This window comes from Arvicola amphibius, chromosome 2 (genome assembly GCF_903992535.2).
Source record: "Arvicola amphibius chromosome 2, mArvAmp1.2, whole genome shotgun sequence".
Classification (NCBI taxonomy): Eukaryota; Metazoa; Chordata; class Mammalia; order Rodentia; family Cricetidae; genus Arvicola; species Arvicola amphibius.
In genome coordinates, this window is record NC_052048.2 from 55,594,459 (window position 1) to 55,611,126 (window position 16,668).

Here is a 16,668-nt window from a genome sequence, read left to right on the forward strand (position 1 = left end):
ATGCCAGATGTGGTGACATCCTTCAGAGTGGCTGGGAATTACCTAGACTTATAGATCGCTTCCCCAATGATAGAAATCCCTTCCACTGTGAGCATGTGTGGAATCATGGGTTAGGAGGGCTCTAGCATGACATGAATATAGACATCGGTGTCATGCATAAGAGGCCTGCAGTATACAAGGCTGCATGTGCTTTGCTTTGCTGTGTATCTCTTCCTGAAGGCAATTTTTTTTGTTGTTGTTGTTGTGGCATTTTTTGCTGTTGTTTTTTTGTTTGTTTGTTTGTTTAGTTTGTTTTGTTTTGTTTTTTCGAGACAGGGTTTCTCTGCGTAGCTTTGGTGCCTGTCCTGGAACTAGCTCTTATAGACCAGGCTGGCCTCGAACTCACAGAGATCTGCCTGCCTCTCCCTGCCCAGTGCTGGGATTAAAGGCGTGCACCACCACTGCCTGGCCCTGAAGGCAATTTTAACCCATTTCAGCAAGGCTGCTTTCATCCTGAGCCCTAGAAGGCAGCCTGCCTGCTGGTGACTTTCACAGGTGGGTCAGGATGACCATCCCCAAGGGCTCAAGAGTAAGTCACAACTTTGTTAGAATCACCATATTCTGAAAACTGAGGTTTTGGTGCCTCTTAGAGTACTTGTAGAGGTTTTTCCTTTCCACCAAATGCTCTTTCCCCTTGGGAATTTTCTTTTTTTAATGTGAGAATTTAGACACACTGACTTCATAAGGCGTCGTGTTCTTTAACACGTTACAGAGCAGTCCACAAAAGAGGGCAATTTCAAATGGTACAGTTATTTTTGTAACTTCCCCCATGCAATATGTATGGGTTGGGGTGGAGTGGGGAAAGATAACAATACAGGAAAGACAATGCTTTCTAGAAGTGGGAGGGGTGGGGAAAGGACTCAGGTTAAACAGTAAGAGAGACACGTAGGGCCTGGACCCTGAGAGCAGTGAGATCTATACATAGGTAGGGTGATAGGTGTAGGACTTTTGTGATGTGGCATCTAAAACGTCCCCAGAGCTGTGCCAGCCGCACTGTACATGCTCAGCAAATGCTAGCTGCTAGCATTGTTCCTTTACTCATGTGAGCATCGTAAACATTGTTGCAGAAATCAAATCAATCCATGAAAAGGCCACAGGTTCACTGGTGAGAGGTAAGGCTAGAGAGATGTGACCTTAGTCACTGCTGAAGCCAAATTCTCCCCACTCAAAAGAACTTCACATCCCATTGGTGGAGTTGATCTAGTAAAGAATTAGCTAGAACTACAGTGCTGTGGGCCCCTAAAAGGTGGTCGAAGGAAAATCAGCCAGGGCCAGTTGGACTAGACTCCCTTAAGGAAGGCCTCCTGTCCTGGAAGCTGACAGGTCACACCGATGGAGCTGTGGGGTCTTAATTACAATCAATGCCCTTTTGGATTCCAACTGCCTGTGAAAAGCAGATTTTTCTCCATTCTTTCTTTCCTGCACTATACTTGGTCTCTTCTCTGCCCAGGTTGGCCCTTAAATCTGTATTTCACCTGCTGGAGGACTCCTCAGAAGTTCCAGAGCTGAACTGATGCCACCATTTGGGTGGTTTCAGCCTCCTCGGGGCTGTCTGAAAAGAGAAAATAATAGGTTTGCTTGCCTGTTTAGGGCCTGTCTTCTCTCTCTCAGCCTTCCTCTCTCTCTCTCTCTCTCTCTCTCTCTCTCTCTCTCTCTCTCTCTCTCTCTCGCTCTCTCTCTCTCTCTCTCTCTCTCTCTCTCTCGTGTGTGTGTGTATGTGTGTGTCCCCATCCATCTATCCATCCCTGTTTATCTATGGCCATGATACCACTTTCCCCGTGATTTGCTGCAGCCACATAGTTGGCCTGTTGTTTCTCCATGTCTTCCTGGCATCTATTTTTTCTTCCCTTCTTTCTTTCCTCCTCCTTTTCTTTCTTCCAAAAAATGGACCTGCAATGCCAAGAGTATTAAACTAGTCAGTGACAAAACACCTGCTAGTTGGTCCCTGTCACCACAAAGACGTGGTGGGGTAGGATGGGAATTAACAGAGCCAGAGATATCTGATATAAGGTCTGTTTTCCAGAAACTCATTTGCATTTCCTGGTTGATGTGATCTTTAGTACAAGCATCCTTTTTCTGGAGCATAATATCAGTAAAACACTTGGATAACAGCCTACCTTCATTGCCCTCTAAAAGCATATGTGATCTTCAGAGAATCACTTGACCTCTCTGAAATTTGATTTTTTTTGTCATAGAAATATTGGAAATAAACCCCCCTCCAAATGTTGTGATGCTGGTGGCTGTAGCGTCTAACCCCTGCCCCATCCTGGGTATTAATTAGCTTTGGTTTCCTCCAGGTGCTGATGGCTTTATTTCCCATTCAATCCCAAGCTATGAACAGTAGGGGGCAATAGACTTAAGATTTGTTCACCAGATATATTAAAATCTTAAGAGTTAAAATAGCCTCGGTGACAGATGGTGACAACCTCTGGCTTCTAGGGCACCAAGAGTGGGAAGGCTCCTGCCAGCCACTCACTTGTCTGTCCTGAGGCCAGAAGGCTTCGTTCCTCTCTCTGCAAAGCCTGTCCCCCTTTATTTCCACTGCTGTCATTAACCATACAGTCAGTCAAATGCTCTGTCCCTCAGATAGGATCCTGGATGGTATTCGGACAGTGACTTTCTTCTGTGTGTGATAGCCATCAAGGCTTTTCTTCCCTGATTCTCTCTGTGACATTGTTACTTGGGAAGCTGCTGGGGCCTGTGAGCTATTGCAAACCAAGAAACACATACAAGACTTGGCAAAAATCTGCTGTCCTTGCTGATGCAATCGACGAGTCCTGATGCTTTGTTCTTGTTCCGACTTTTAAATAACACTTTTTGGCTTAAATACCCTGACCGTGTGTGTGTGTGTGTGTGTGTACAATCATATGTTTGAGTATAGCAAAGGACACCACTTTTATTATTATCAAGTGACTACTTGGCCACTTGAGTTTGGAGTCTCAATTTTCTGTTCTCTTGGTGTATTATTTAAGCAGTTCATTATTTGGAATCTGAAAAGCAAGCATTTACTTAATGTTATTATTTCAGAGGGAAGAAACATTCAGACTGCTATAGCAGGGGTATGGTTCGGGGGTAGCATTCTTGTCTAGCATGCATGAGGCCCTGGTTTCACATCCCTAACACCAGTCCCAAAGTGTTTTTTCAAAAGGGGGGGTGATTGTGATGGAGGAGAGGGGGGATAGAAAAAAATTCTCTCCCCATCTTTTCCCCTAAGTCAAAGTGAAGCCATCTGAAATCTTGACACTCATTTCACTGAGTCCAGCACGTGTTTTGCACTGGAGCACCATGGGCCTTCTGAAGGAAGCATGTTGGCCAGCATGCTGTGAGCTGTCTTTGCATGGTGGAGGACAGGGTAAACTTCCAGCACATGTTTGGTCCTGAAGTCTCTGAAAATCAAGTTGACTCAACACTTCCTTTCAAATAGGAGAACTGATACTCATGATACCTTAACAATATAGATGCCTGGATAAGACCTGAGCAATAGCACCAAAGGATATGCCAGTGTGGAAGGGGAGGAGGGAATCTCACCTGGTCCTCCCCCTAGACAAAGTACTGCAGGCCACTAACAACTTCTGACAGGGAGAATTGGTCTTTCCCAGGGAGGTGCTTTCTACTTGGCTACCCAATGCCAAGTGGCCAACCCTGAAATCATGTACCTACAGGCAACACAAAATAGAGTCACCAGGTTGTATTTATATATTTATGCGTGCACACACAAAAAAAACCTATAATAATTAAGGAGAAAAGACCATGAGTTTGAGAGGGAGCCAGGCAGGGATAGGAGAAGGGTAGGAGGAGGAAAATGGCATAATTATGTTTTAATTTAAAAATATCACAAAAATAAAAATAATTTGGATGAGGAAAACAAATATGAAGGTCAAGTTGGAAGATGAAATATAACTCTGTAGAGAGGCATGGAATACAGAGGCATGGCTGGTTGGCAAGGTGGACATAAACAAAGTGAGAGATGACCTATTGGGAATGTGTCATTGGAGCACACTCTCGCTGAGTCACAGTGTGAACTGATAGCAAGGAGGAATACCAAAGAGTTATTTTTTCTCTTCTATTTTTTATGCTTTGTTTTTTTTTGAGAATTTCATGCAGTATATTTTGATTATATTCTTTCCCTTCCCCCTAGCTCCTCCTAAATCTTCCCCTACTTCCCTAGACATCCAACTTTATTTTTTTCCAACTTTATTTTTTTCTCTCAAAAAATAATAATAATAATAATAAGGGCTGGAGAGATGGCTCAGCAGTTAAGAGCCCTGGCTGCTCTTCCAAAGGACCTAGGTTCAATTTCCAGCACCCACATGGCAGCTCACAACTGTCTGTAACTCCAGTTCCAGGGGATCTAGTACCCTCACCCTGACACCAATGCACTTTTAAAAAGCAACAAAAGGCACACACACACACACACACACACACACACACACACACCATGAAGTCTGATTTGTGTTGGCTACTATTCCTGAGCATGGGACCTGCCCTGGAATGTGACTACAAACCCTACAAGCTCCAAACAGCAATCCGTCTGCAAGCCATGTCTACTGGTGCAGTAGTGGCACAGATGTTATGGGAGCACTGGAGATTTCTATTTCTTCCCTTCTTCCCACACTGGTATATCAAGAGCAATGCAAGGACCTGTGGAACCCTTTCTGTCTTAGCATGAGAAATGAACCCTCTGTTGCCCCTTTCACAGTCACCCAGCCTGTCACAGATGACAGATGCCTGACTTTACTTGTCTCTCCTCTCACACTGGGATCTTCACTGGCCTCAAGTCCTCCTCTCTTTTTCTCTTTAAAATCAAACTTTATAAATATGACCCAGACCCATCCAGGATTAAGAGTAACTGGGACAAAAATCTAAGCATTTTATTTTACCTGGGAAGAATATCATTTTCCCAGCTCTTTTCTAGGCATCAGCTCATCAGTTATGAGTCCTTGGAGATATTGATTCATAAAAGCTCCGGGATTCAACTGAGGAACATATATGTTTCCGTTTCAGAAAGTTGCAGTGTACCTGGAAGTACATGCTACTATGTGTGTCGGTATTTTAGTGGTTGGATGTATAGAGACATTAACAGCTATCACATCATGAGTACCTACTTGCTACTCAACATGAATTATGATTCATTACAACTCTCATGTAGCTAATTAATTGTGTGATGAACATACATGTGGGATTGGTTGTCTGAGATGACTCACATAAAAGGATGGTCAGCATTGTAGTTAACTGAGTTTGGGGTTATTTTCAGTCTTGGTCTTCCAAATTTGAACATTGTGTTAGATCCCTTCTTCATCCTTAGCAGGAAGAACAGAGTTCTTTCTATTGGATACATCTTGTGCACAGAACAGAGCAGTCATGAGAATTAGCCTGAAAGTGAGTTTGCAGCAAACCTGCCTTGTAAGAGAATGTCAGAGAAGTTGAGGCAAAGGTATTATTAAACAATTGAGCAAACAAGACTTCTAGAGGCTAAGGCTTTACAAAAAGTGAAGAATAAAGATGATGCTCAAACCCAGCATTACCATAGTCCCAACACTGAGTTATGTCTACCCCTTTAAGAGGCTTCCGTGGACCTATATGGCACCATGTCTTGTGGATGTTCTCTTTGAACCCCTCAACAGAAAATCATCTGGTTTTATAACCACTGGGTGAAATCTTTTTAATTTGGGGGGAAAAATTAAAACTCCCAAGAGGTTGGCAGAAAAGAGAATATAGTGGTTCATTTGACACCCATTGCTTTGAATCAGCTTGCGGGGTTAGAGTGAGAACGGCTGGAAGATTTGGAAGGCAGACAGGAGATGTGTTTCCCAAAGGCCAGTGGAAGGCACGCAGCTAGGTGAGACGGAACATGGGGAATTCTGCCAAATGTGCTTTGCCCATGTACATGCCCCTTGGATTCTAGGGAGAGGGGCCAGAATTGTTGCTCAAGACCTTTTCTTTAATGTCAGGGGCTGTGTTTCCTTTTATTTTTCTCTCTTGAGACAAGGGATTTGGAGTCAGCTGTTCAGTAAGTTCATTTCCAGCCCTAGTTTTAATGAGTGTGAACTTTCCCAGTAAATCTGATCTTGTCATCCAGGGGCTGTCATTTTCACTGCTGGATGTTCATGACAGAGCTCTTAAAGGTCCCGTGTTAGACCATGACCTGGCCTGACAGTGTTGTGAGGATGTGCTGGGACGTGAGAAGCCAGTCCTCCAGAGAGGTTTCTGAAATGACATCCGACCTTTGCATTTGTCACACACGCAGAGCAGGTGGCTGGGGCCACTGGGGGGACCTTGGAAACCATGAAACCGAGCTGTGCACTGGGCAGGATCAGACTTCTGTATTTGTCTTTTATGTACCTGGGGCATTGCAGAAATGCAGAACCTCTGCATTTCTAGAAAGCTCCCTGGTGCTGCTGCTAAATCGCCTTTGTCATAGGCACCCAGGGCTCCACAGGAAGGAAAACTACTCAATTCAGAAAGCTCAGGTTTTTACTCTTGATTTGAATTCGCTGCTCCAGGGCTTAGTTTATACCCTGATGAGTAATGAAAGCAGTGAAGAGTCCCATGTTTCCTCCATTCCATTGTTGCAGAGGATTCAAGAAACTTGCCGCATGTTGGAGCAATGGGCCATCCAGTCTTATTCAGGCTCGGTCCCTGAGAAATACCTGTCTCATTAGGAAGCAGGGTGAAAAAGCTGCCCAGTCAGATCTGGGGAGCTAGTGGGGAAATGACTGTCAGTAGAGCTCCTGCCACACAGGCATGAGGATCTGAGTTTGGAGCCTGAGCACCCATGTAAGAACCAGGAATGGTAAAAGTACATCACTGTGACCCTGAGTAGATGACCTCCAGAGTCCCTGAGAGATCCTGTCTCTAAAACAGAAAAAGACAACAAACATTGACCTCTGTCTTTCACTCACTTGTAACAGAAGTATGTTTACCTACATTCACATGTGAGCACACTCATAGGAACACCTGCAGATGCCCACGTGAATACACACACACACACACACACACACACACACACACACACACACAAAATAGATACATAATAAAAGACAATGCCACCCAGACAATTCATTTATTCCTCCTCTCTGGACATTGGACAGTTTGTTTGTTGGGAAGAATGCCTTCTGGGAGGTGGGGAAATGAAAAGGAGCATAGTTGCTGGGCAGAAATCAGAAAAGCCTGAAACTGTCTTCTCTTCCTTCTATCTACTGCTGCCTAGCCTGCCATCTCAATGCCAGTGTGCCAGGCCCTTAAAGCACTTTAGAACCGGTTTCCGTCCATCACTGAAGAGCTGCCGCCATGCAGCATCCTTGGCTGGTCACTGCACTATCATGAGTTAGTTTGAGTTTTTGAAAGAGCATGGCAGGGAATGCGAAGTAGCATTTCAGTGTCTTGAGGGTGTACAGCTCTGGTGGAGGCCCTATGGGAAGGCTGAAATAGTAGAGAAGGTATTTTGTTTCTTTTTTAAAATTTAATGGATTTAAAGTTTTGTGTTGCAAAACAAAACAAGGACTACTGATTGACTATGCAACGATGTGAACATGTGTACCACTTCTAGACTTCACCCTGCTAAACGGGTGTAAATATATGTCCTAAAAATGTTTACCACAATTTTAAAAAATTAAGGTACAAAAATGTCTGCAGAATGGATACGTTTTTCTATTGAAAAAGTCATGAAAATTCATTGGTAACTGGTAGGTATCAAATAATACTATTTGCTTGTCTCTGTTCAACCATGGAAAGCATTACCAAGTTTGAAGGAAAAAAATATTTTATTTCTCAATTTTTATTACTAAATTAATTTTTCTTCTTTTTAATTGATTTATAATTATATAAGATAGTAATTAAAAGATGACTTGGGTATATCTATTAAATGCTGAAAATATAACACTCTTCCATTGGAGTATTCAGAAATGAACATAGAATATTATTGGGAATGCAAGATGTATGGTATTTTTTAAATGTATTCTTTGAAAATTTTATCCAATGTATTTTTATTATATTCTTTCACACCCTCCAACTCCTCCCAGACCCCCACCTCCTGACTTACCCATCTTCATGTTCTTTCAGAGAAGCTATTTTAGACATAAACAGTTCAAGAAGTCAAGTGTTCCCAGGCACACCACAATACTGAGAGGGCTGATGATGACCTTTCTGTTAAATACAAAATTTTCTCTAAATGTGTATGCTTTCATTTAAAGCCAAATGCCAAGTACCCAAGCTTTCTTCCTATTCCTGAAGGCATCAGGTCACGTGGCACATGGTTGAAATCTAGCTCAGAGAACTCTCGTTCGCTGGTATAGAACTAGGAAACAAGCAGCAGGTAGTCCTTCAGGAATACGCCTCCTATGTGCATGCCTGCCTGGAATCGAATGCTCCATCCTGTTGGGATGGCAGGACATTCTAGGATTTCCTTCCACTTTACAGATAGGTAGATCAAGAGCTGTGGTCTCAGGTGCTGAAGCCATGGTAGTCCTTGCTTCTTCCTTTTCTAAGATACTTTCTCTTGGCCCTTACACAACTTCACAGTGCTTTAGAATATTTACTTTGGGTAGACCAGGGGTTTTTAGTCAAGCATTCTTTTCAATGTTGAACAGTCAATAGCACATATATAGTACGATCAATTGACACTGAAGTCACGGTGCTCAGCAGTAATGATTGTCCTTGTTTCTTCCTTATTCTTTCGTGTACTTCATCAGCAGAGGCCAGAGGTAGTTTTCTTTGATGTGATCTTTGTGATATTCTTCTCTCTCTCTCTCTCTCTCTCTCTCTCTCTCTCTCTCTCTCTCTCTCTCTGCTTTTGATTTTTGAGACAGGGTTTCTCTGTGTAGCCTTGACTGTCCCGGAACTCACTCTGTAGACCAGGCTGGCCTCGAACTCAGAGATCTGCCTGCCTCTGCCTCCCAAGTGCTGGGATTAAAGGCATGCACCACCACTGCCCAGCCTGATATACTTCTCATCTCTACTACACTACAAAGTTGTGTCACACTACAAAGTTGGCCTTTTTGTAACAGTACATATTTTTAGTTATTGTAGAATATAACTCTATAGCAAAATTTATATGCCAATAATAATCTTGTTTTCATGGCTATAAAGAGTATGTGGCTCACTGTGAACTACAAAACCAGAACTTGAGATTCACGTTATTTCATGAGCTACTTACTGGATGCTTATTGTTCTAGTTGCCAGACCTTAGGAATTGACATTCCCTGTGAAAACATATGAGAGACATGCCGACCAGAAGAAAGTTTCAAATAGTGACAAGTGCTAAGGAAAAATTAAAAGGACTGGAAAATGAGAAGAGGGTGAGCTTTGAAAAGGAGAGGGACTGATGTCTTTGAGTGACGACCTGAGTAGTGACAGTCGACCATGACAAGGCTCTGAAGGGAAGGTTTTCTAGGCAGAGCAGCAACTGCGGTGTCCGAGTGAGTTGTCCTCGGCAACTTCAAGGAACAAATTAAGGCCAACGTGACTGCAGCATTAAAAGGACCGACAGCCGAGTGCAGTGAAGCTGGAGAAGACGACGAGACAGATTCCTCGAGATCTTATCATGACCACAGTTAAGGAACTTGCCCTTCGCTTTATCGCCATGGTGTACTGCAAGCTGGAGAGTAGAGAGTCGCCAGCATCTCTGTAAGACAATGGTGGAAATGAGACCTTAGAAGGGCGAGAGTAGGAGAGGGAATGGGGTTCATCTTATCTTCTGCGCTTAAAGAGTGTGGGCATCACCCCATCTGCCTGGTCTGGGAGGAGGGGAGGCAAGAGCATCCATCTTTGCATGATTTCAGAGTCTTCCTGACCATGTGAATCCAATCCACCTAAGGCTTCTTTCCAATAAAACATGAAACCAGGAAATGTTATTTTCATTCTACGTACTTCACTCCTTCATTTCTCTCCAGAAGAAAGAGGAAGCAGGTTCTGGCCAAGAACAAAACCACAAAACCCTGCTTGGAGCAGGGAAGTCAGCATCTTGTCTTAGTTTTCTCCTATCCATCCAGTGGGAAACCCTGAGAGTTTTGTTTTGTTTGTGTTTAAGGCCTACCCTGAAAAAAAAAAAGAAATCATCTTTCCCTGTGTGTCTAACTCAATATGGATGACAGGCTTTCCATCCAGCATTGGTATTTTTTATAAACTCACAATTTGTTGATGCCTTTGTTTCGCAAGTCCACTGGGGTCATCTTGAGCCTTTGGCCCCAATCACCAAGACACATAGATTTCTGGGAAGTTTTTGCCTTGAGCTCTTCAGTACAGATATTAAAGGGCCCCTGTCAAGTTCTGAAGGGTGTGACCGGTGCCAGAACCCCCACAAGCCAAGCCCCTGAAGGATGCTGCTGCCAGCTGGCCCCTATTCCCAACAGAGATGGTTGGCTTTCTGTGGCTCTCTGTGTATGGAGCTGGCCAAGTTCCCTTGGATGAAAGGCGGCCTAATATAAACGGAAAACGTTATTAATAAGCAGCCACTTAAGAATTTCCTACGACTTGCCAATGATTTGGGGGCCTATGTGTGAGCGGAGAGAAAAACACTGCCTGTTTTACATGGATTAAGGGATCGACGTAGTCTGTCTGTGGGGGCCTCCTGGAGCCCTTGAGGTCTTGGTGAAGGCTTGGATCAGTTCCAGGAACTCTTTCAGTCTTGGTCGTCCCGTCTGTAAAGGGAAGATAATTCCTATCTCATGGTGTGGTTTGAGGATTAAACAGTGGGTGCAGGAGAAGGGCTCAGCGGAGTCTTTTAACATACACTCAACCAATGTTTCCTTAAAAAGCAATGTTGAGATGAAGCCCCCAGACATGGAACCAAACTGACTTCCCTTTCTTTGGTTCAGAGGAAAAGAGAAAGGTGGCATTCCAGAAACCCCCAGCAGAGCAGACCAGTACACACAGCCTTGGACTTCTCTGGGCCTACTGTCCCAGCTGTGACAGCTTTGATCGTCTGACTGGCCTAGGAGCGAGTCTAAAAAAAATTCATGTAACCTAAATTGAAAACATTTGCTGAGCTCTAAAGCGCTTGATCAGCCCAAGAGATTATTAATACCTAATCTGTCTTCTCTATTGTATGCTGAGACATGAAGAATATCATTTGTATAACCTTGGAAACAATGAAAAATCATGGTAAACGTTATGTGATCCTTAACAAAGATAATAATCAATATCTTGCTTAGTCCATACCTAAGTATATTAAATATCCGGTGAAGCAAAATGGATACACTACAGTATCTATAAATTCCAGTTAGCACATATATAAAGTGGAGACAGCTGTCCAGAGGACTAGCCTCTACTATCTGTCCTACTTTATTCTTAGCAGAACAGCAAGTCTGACAGCTAAAGAATTCAGAGCGTCTCTGGATACCCACAGCCTTGCACAGGGATGCAGTGATGCACGTAGCAGTGTTGCCATGGAGACACCATCCGTGGCCAAGCTCTTGTCCTCTGAGAGCTCACTCTGTCTACTCATAATGGTGCTGAATTAGCTATCTGTGAGCTTGGGAGGCAGATTCCACACTGACTTGTGGATGCTTTCTCAACAAAGCCAAACCTCCTAACAGATTGTATGTGTCATTCACCACCTGCCATGCTGTCAGCATTTGGTCCTGAGTCGTCTCAGTATCTTGGTGCCACCATGTTCTCTCCCACCTCCACACCTTTATTCAGCTGTTGGCAATGTTCTCTCCTTTTCCTTTTGCCGAAAACTTTCCGCTCTGCTTCCTCAAGGGAACCCTCTGTGACATCCCTTTACCATCAAACCCCTTAAAGTGCAGTGCACATGAACCATGACTGAAGACCATAGTATTCTCCATTTTGCTTCCATTTTCTTCATTTTTAAAAGCTGTGGTGCTTTCTGGTGTATTCGACCCTTTGCTCTTGCTGTGATAGAACACCATGACCAAGTCAGCTTAGAGAAGAAAGGTTTATTTTAGCATATGATTCCAGAGGGAGAGTCCATATGGTGGCAGAGGCATGGCAGCAGGTGGCCAGAGCAGGAAGCTGAGAGATCACATCTTCAACTGCAAAGGCAAAGTGGAAGTAAGGGAAGGCTTTAAACTTGCAAAGCCCAACCCCAATGCTGTAATTACTCTGGCAAGGCTCCACCTCCTAAGGTTCTATAACATTCCCCAAATAGCACGGCTCACTGGAGAGCAAAGTGGCAGATAACTGAATGATGTGGGGCTCCCCTATGTATGCTGTGAATATCATTAGTAAATAAAGGAACTGCTTTGGGCCTATAGCAGAGCTATAGGGGAACAGAACAGAACTAGGTGGGGAAAACTGAACTGAATGCTGGGAGAAAGGAGGCGGAGTCAAGGAGAAGCCATGTAGCCCTGCTGGAGGCAGACGCTGGAACTTTAGCTGGTGAGCCACAGCCATGTGGCAACACACAGATTAATAGAAATGGGTTAAATTAATATGTAAGAGTTCACAAATAAGAAACTAGAGCTAATGGGCCAAGCAGTGATTTAATTAATACAGTTTCTATATAATTATTTCGGAACTAAGCAGCCAGGAAATGAACTAACTGCTTCCTTTCAACACCTGAGCCTATGGGGGCTATTTCTCATTTCAACCCTCACATGTGGAAGTTACAAGAACAGTATAGTGAATTTTTATGTACAGGTCTAGATCTTCCTGTTAATGTGTTTTCACATCTGTGCTGCATGCTCCCTCCTCCTACTTTCTTCCTATTCATATCTTCTCTCTCCCCCATCTTCTCCCTGTCTCCTCCCTCTCTCATCTCTCTCCCTCTCCATTTCTCCTTCCTCCCTTTTTTCTGTCTCTCACCTCCTCCTTCCCTTGCCTCTTTTTCTTAGCCCTATCCATAGGCCCTGCTTCCTCCCTCCCTCTCTAAACCCCTTCTCCTTTCTCTCTCCCTTCACTCCTTCTCCCACTCCTATCTCCCACACATCTTAGTTCTGCTGGTCCATCTGAGATTAGCCACATGCATCCTCCTTCATCTACATATACTTTAGCATGCATCTCTTCAGAATATGAACATCCTCTTAAAGAACTTGAGTGCTGCCTTCCTAGAAATTATGGCCTGGCTCTCTGTGGTCTTCTTTTTGTATCCCCACAGGGATTCCTTGGCTGCAGTACCTTGTGGCACAGCCCATGACCCACCGCACAAAACAGACGCTCAGTAGGTGATCTTTCACATAGTGGAGCCGCCTTGCCACAAACATTCTGTCACTGCCCTGAATTCATTGACCCTCCCACTCCAGCAGACTCTAGCCTGTGGCTCCCACTGCTACAGAGATGCATTGTTCTGCCCTTGGCTGCTTATCTTTTCCTGTGCTAAGGGCCTCGCTATGGTCTTCTGCCAAAGAGTGCTAAGAATTGGAAGATAGTAACCCTGTCTCTCCTTCAAACAGCTTTATCTGAGGAATATTCCCGATAGGCCCTCATTCCCAGGTCCTACAGAGGACCCTGTTTGTCCAGTTCACCAGTCTACACTGTCATTATCCCACCCTCTGCTGTGTCCTGGGGTCCTTCCCAGCATCTTCCTTTTCTTTATTGTTTCTTCTTGGGACGATCTTTTGAGGGTCTCATTCTAAGCTAGGGCTCATCTGTCACTGAGTTGTCCTACCTGCCAAGCTAGAGAGAGTGTGAGACTTTAAGAGTGAGTTCTTAGCGAAGTCATCCAGAATGGGCTCTTTTGCAAATAGAGTGTGCTCCCATGCCTCCCGAATTACAAATTCATCTGCAGTAGGACTCTGTTATGAATTGGCATATTAAGAGGAGACACCTGGCATTGGGAACATCTCTCTGCTACCTTCAGCTATGCCAGGAGAGAGGGGCACCTCTGTGCAGATGGCAGGAGTCACCAGCCAGACGAAGAAGGGAAGTGGGATAGAACCAGGCAGCAGGGTTCTGGCACTCAGCATGCACCAGCCAAGTCCCCAGCTGGCCTTGTCACGGTCTCCACCCTTCAGCTCTGTATTCATGAGGAAATCTTTTTTCCTTTCTCACAGAGATAGAAATCTTTCTTCCAGACATGGCAAGTGTCAGGGTTCATGTCCTTCATTCAGTCTGAACGTTTGCCAAGAAAGGGATAAGCAAAGTATTGTGACTGGAGGGGGGTGGGTGAAGGAGCCAGAAAGGCTGCCCCTTACCGGATGTGCTGAAGTCTGGGTAGAGCAGGACAGAAACCCAGGAATTCGAGGGAGAAGTGTCTTAGAAGAAAGACATTCCAGATGCCCGCTAAAATGGAATGCCTCCTGAATTTCACATTTATGCCTGGGCTTTAGGACAGGCTGTTGACAACCAGTTTGGCCACTGCCATTCCTGCAGTTGCAGCTGAGGGAGGAGGGAAGTTATCACAACACCTCCTGAGAACCACTCCAGCAGCCGTCCTCCACCTCTACACCCTCCACCCCAACGCCTCCAGGCAGCTGGCGGGCAGTGGGTGCCTGCTTTCCCTGTGCTGGGAAAACTCCACCCTGGTTGCATTCTTCTAGCTGCCTGGCAGCCAGTAGGCTTTTACTGGTGGCTCAGATGTGCCTTCAGTGGGGAGGGCTTTCCCAGCCCACCCCTGTCCCTCTCTGATATAACATCTATCAAATCTATAATGGGAAAGTTTATCCCTGTTTACTGGATGGTTATACCTTTTATTAGCTTGAAGTTCCACAAGGGTATAGAGATTTCTGCCTTATAATTAAGGCAGACTTAACAGCTAGTGCCCAGAAACTTAAAACAATGCCTCGCACTCAGTAGATTACAACTCCGTATTGCTAGATTGATGGTGAGTGGGTGAACTGATGGATCTATGTGTGAATCGATGAGTTAGGGGGATGGATGAAGAGGAGGAGGGACAGTTTGGACAGAAGCATTGGTCTTGGAGCTGGATAACACAGGTTCTAATCTATGTCAGCTTTAGCCAAGTTCCTTCCGAGTTCATGCCTACATGTTTGTATCTGACTTCCCCATCATACGATGATCTCAGGGCCAGCAGCTTTTACTTCAGTTCTCATTGACTCAGTTGAGCACAACAGGGTGTGTCTCTCTGCCCAACATCATTTGTTTGCTTATTTCCTCTGGGCATCCCACAGTCTAGTAAACATCCTTTCACTCCAAATCCAGGAAGCTGGTAATGCCAGAAGTCTATAAGCTTGAATGGATGTTTAACTATTGAAGACTGGTGGAATGCTTCATGTGAGGAGATGATAGGCTCGTTAGGGAATGCAGAGAAGGTAGGGAGTGGAGCTAGGGAAGGAAGCCAGGCTCCTTTCCACAAAATAGCTCCATTGGTGCTTTGAAATGATCTATTATTATTATTATTATTATTATTATTAATGATTAATTAATCGGTGAGTGTATGACTGATACATGAAAATGCAATTCAGAGCCAGATCTTAGTGGTCTTAGATTGTCCATGCTTTATCTCTCTCTTCTTGCACAGGGAACTGGAAGTTGATAACTAAGAAGTCTGTTTTTCAGATGTATTTATCTGAGACACTTAACTTTTGTGATACCTGTAGTTTTACACATAAGATAACTGGCTTTCATATGAAGTAAAGTCTGAATCCTCGTTCAGGATACTAGATCAGAACAAACATGTATCTTTGCTGAATAATGTACATCTGTGCTCTGAGAATGGTGTGTGTGTATGTGTGTGTGTGTGTGTGTGTGTGCGCGCGTGTGTGTGCCTGCGTGTGTCTCATATCTTGTTGGCCAGACCAAAGTCTTATCCCTTGGCTCATGGGGAACACTGATTGAAGTCTGGTCTCTGCATCTTTATACTAAGGAAGAAATGGTCCAGCAGCTGTTTCTGTTTAACAGTGGTTATCTTTGGGATTGTGGGTGTTTAGAATGTTTTTCCTCCTCTTTACTTATCTGTAATTTGTGACTTCTTTCTACATTAATTGTATGTTAAGGAGAAGAAAGCAGTAACTTTAAATTATGATAAGTGTAATAATCAGAAAAAAAATTCCCTCTTTCCTCTTTATTGCTATGAAGAAAAGGATGATTCTTTTGTCTTTGGTGTGATATTCATGGGAGAATTTAAATACCTAGGGACACTTTCGTCAGTTGGGGGAAAAGCTGTGGATACCTCTAGGTTAGGTTAGCCTTTTGTCTTTACCAGAGGTTCGCTTGCCAACCGTTCTGTCTGCTGCCCGATGTATGGCCTTGTTGAATCCTCATCTTTTGTCATTTGGTTTACAATGGGCCTAAAATGCTCTAAGCAGCTTGCCATGATCCTAAACAAACGTAAGTAGCCTGAACCTGATCTGGCCTTGGACTGTGGAACCCACACCCCAGCGGGGTGGGAGGCAGATGGCAGAGTAGCAAGCAGAGATGCCACTATTACAGCTGATGTAGTCTTCCCTCTCAATGGGAAGACTTCTACCCACAAGATACCCAGATGAGTGACAGGTGGGCTGAGTACTGTAAGAGCTTCCAATGTGGATATTAATTTGGCCTGACATAAATACTCTTGGAAAAGTTCAAAAATGTTTATTGCCTGGATTTCTTGGAGCATCATGCCTGTTGTTAGAAGTCACTGTTTTTTAGACTGTGATCTAAGGGGATTCTTTCCATCCAAGAGACTACCTACAAAAGAGCATCCTCCAAGTGTTTTCAGAAGCTGACTGGTGATCCACTGGGTCTTGTGAAGATGTACAGTCATGGGTCCTGGTTGAGATCTATCTA

General features: G+C 44.2%; 1 protein-coding gene across 2 annotated transcripts in view; it reads left to right on the forward strand.

Annotated features, from left to right (window-relative positions):
* Nucleotides 1-16,668, forward strand: part of Prickle2 (prickle planar cell polarity protein 2) — a 160,466-nt gene that overhangs the window by 55,077 nt on the left and 88,721 nt on the right. The window lies entirely within an intron of this gene.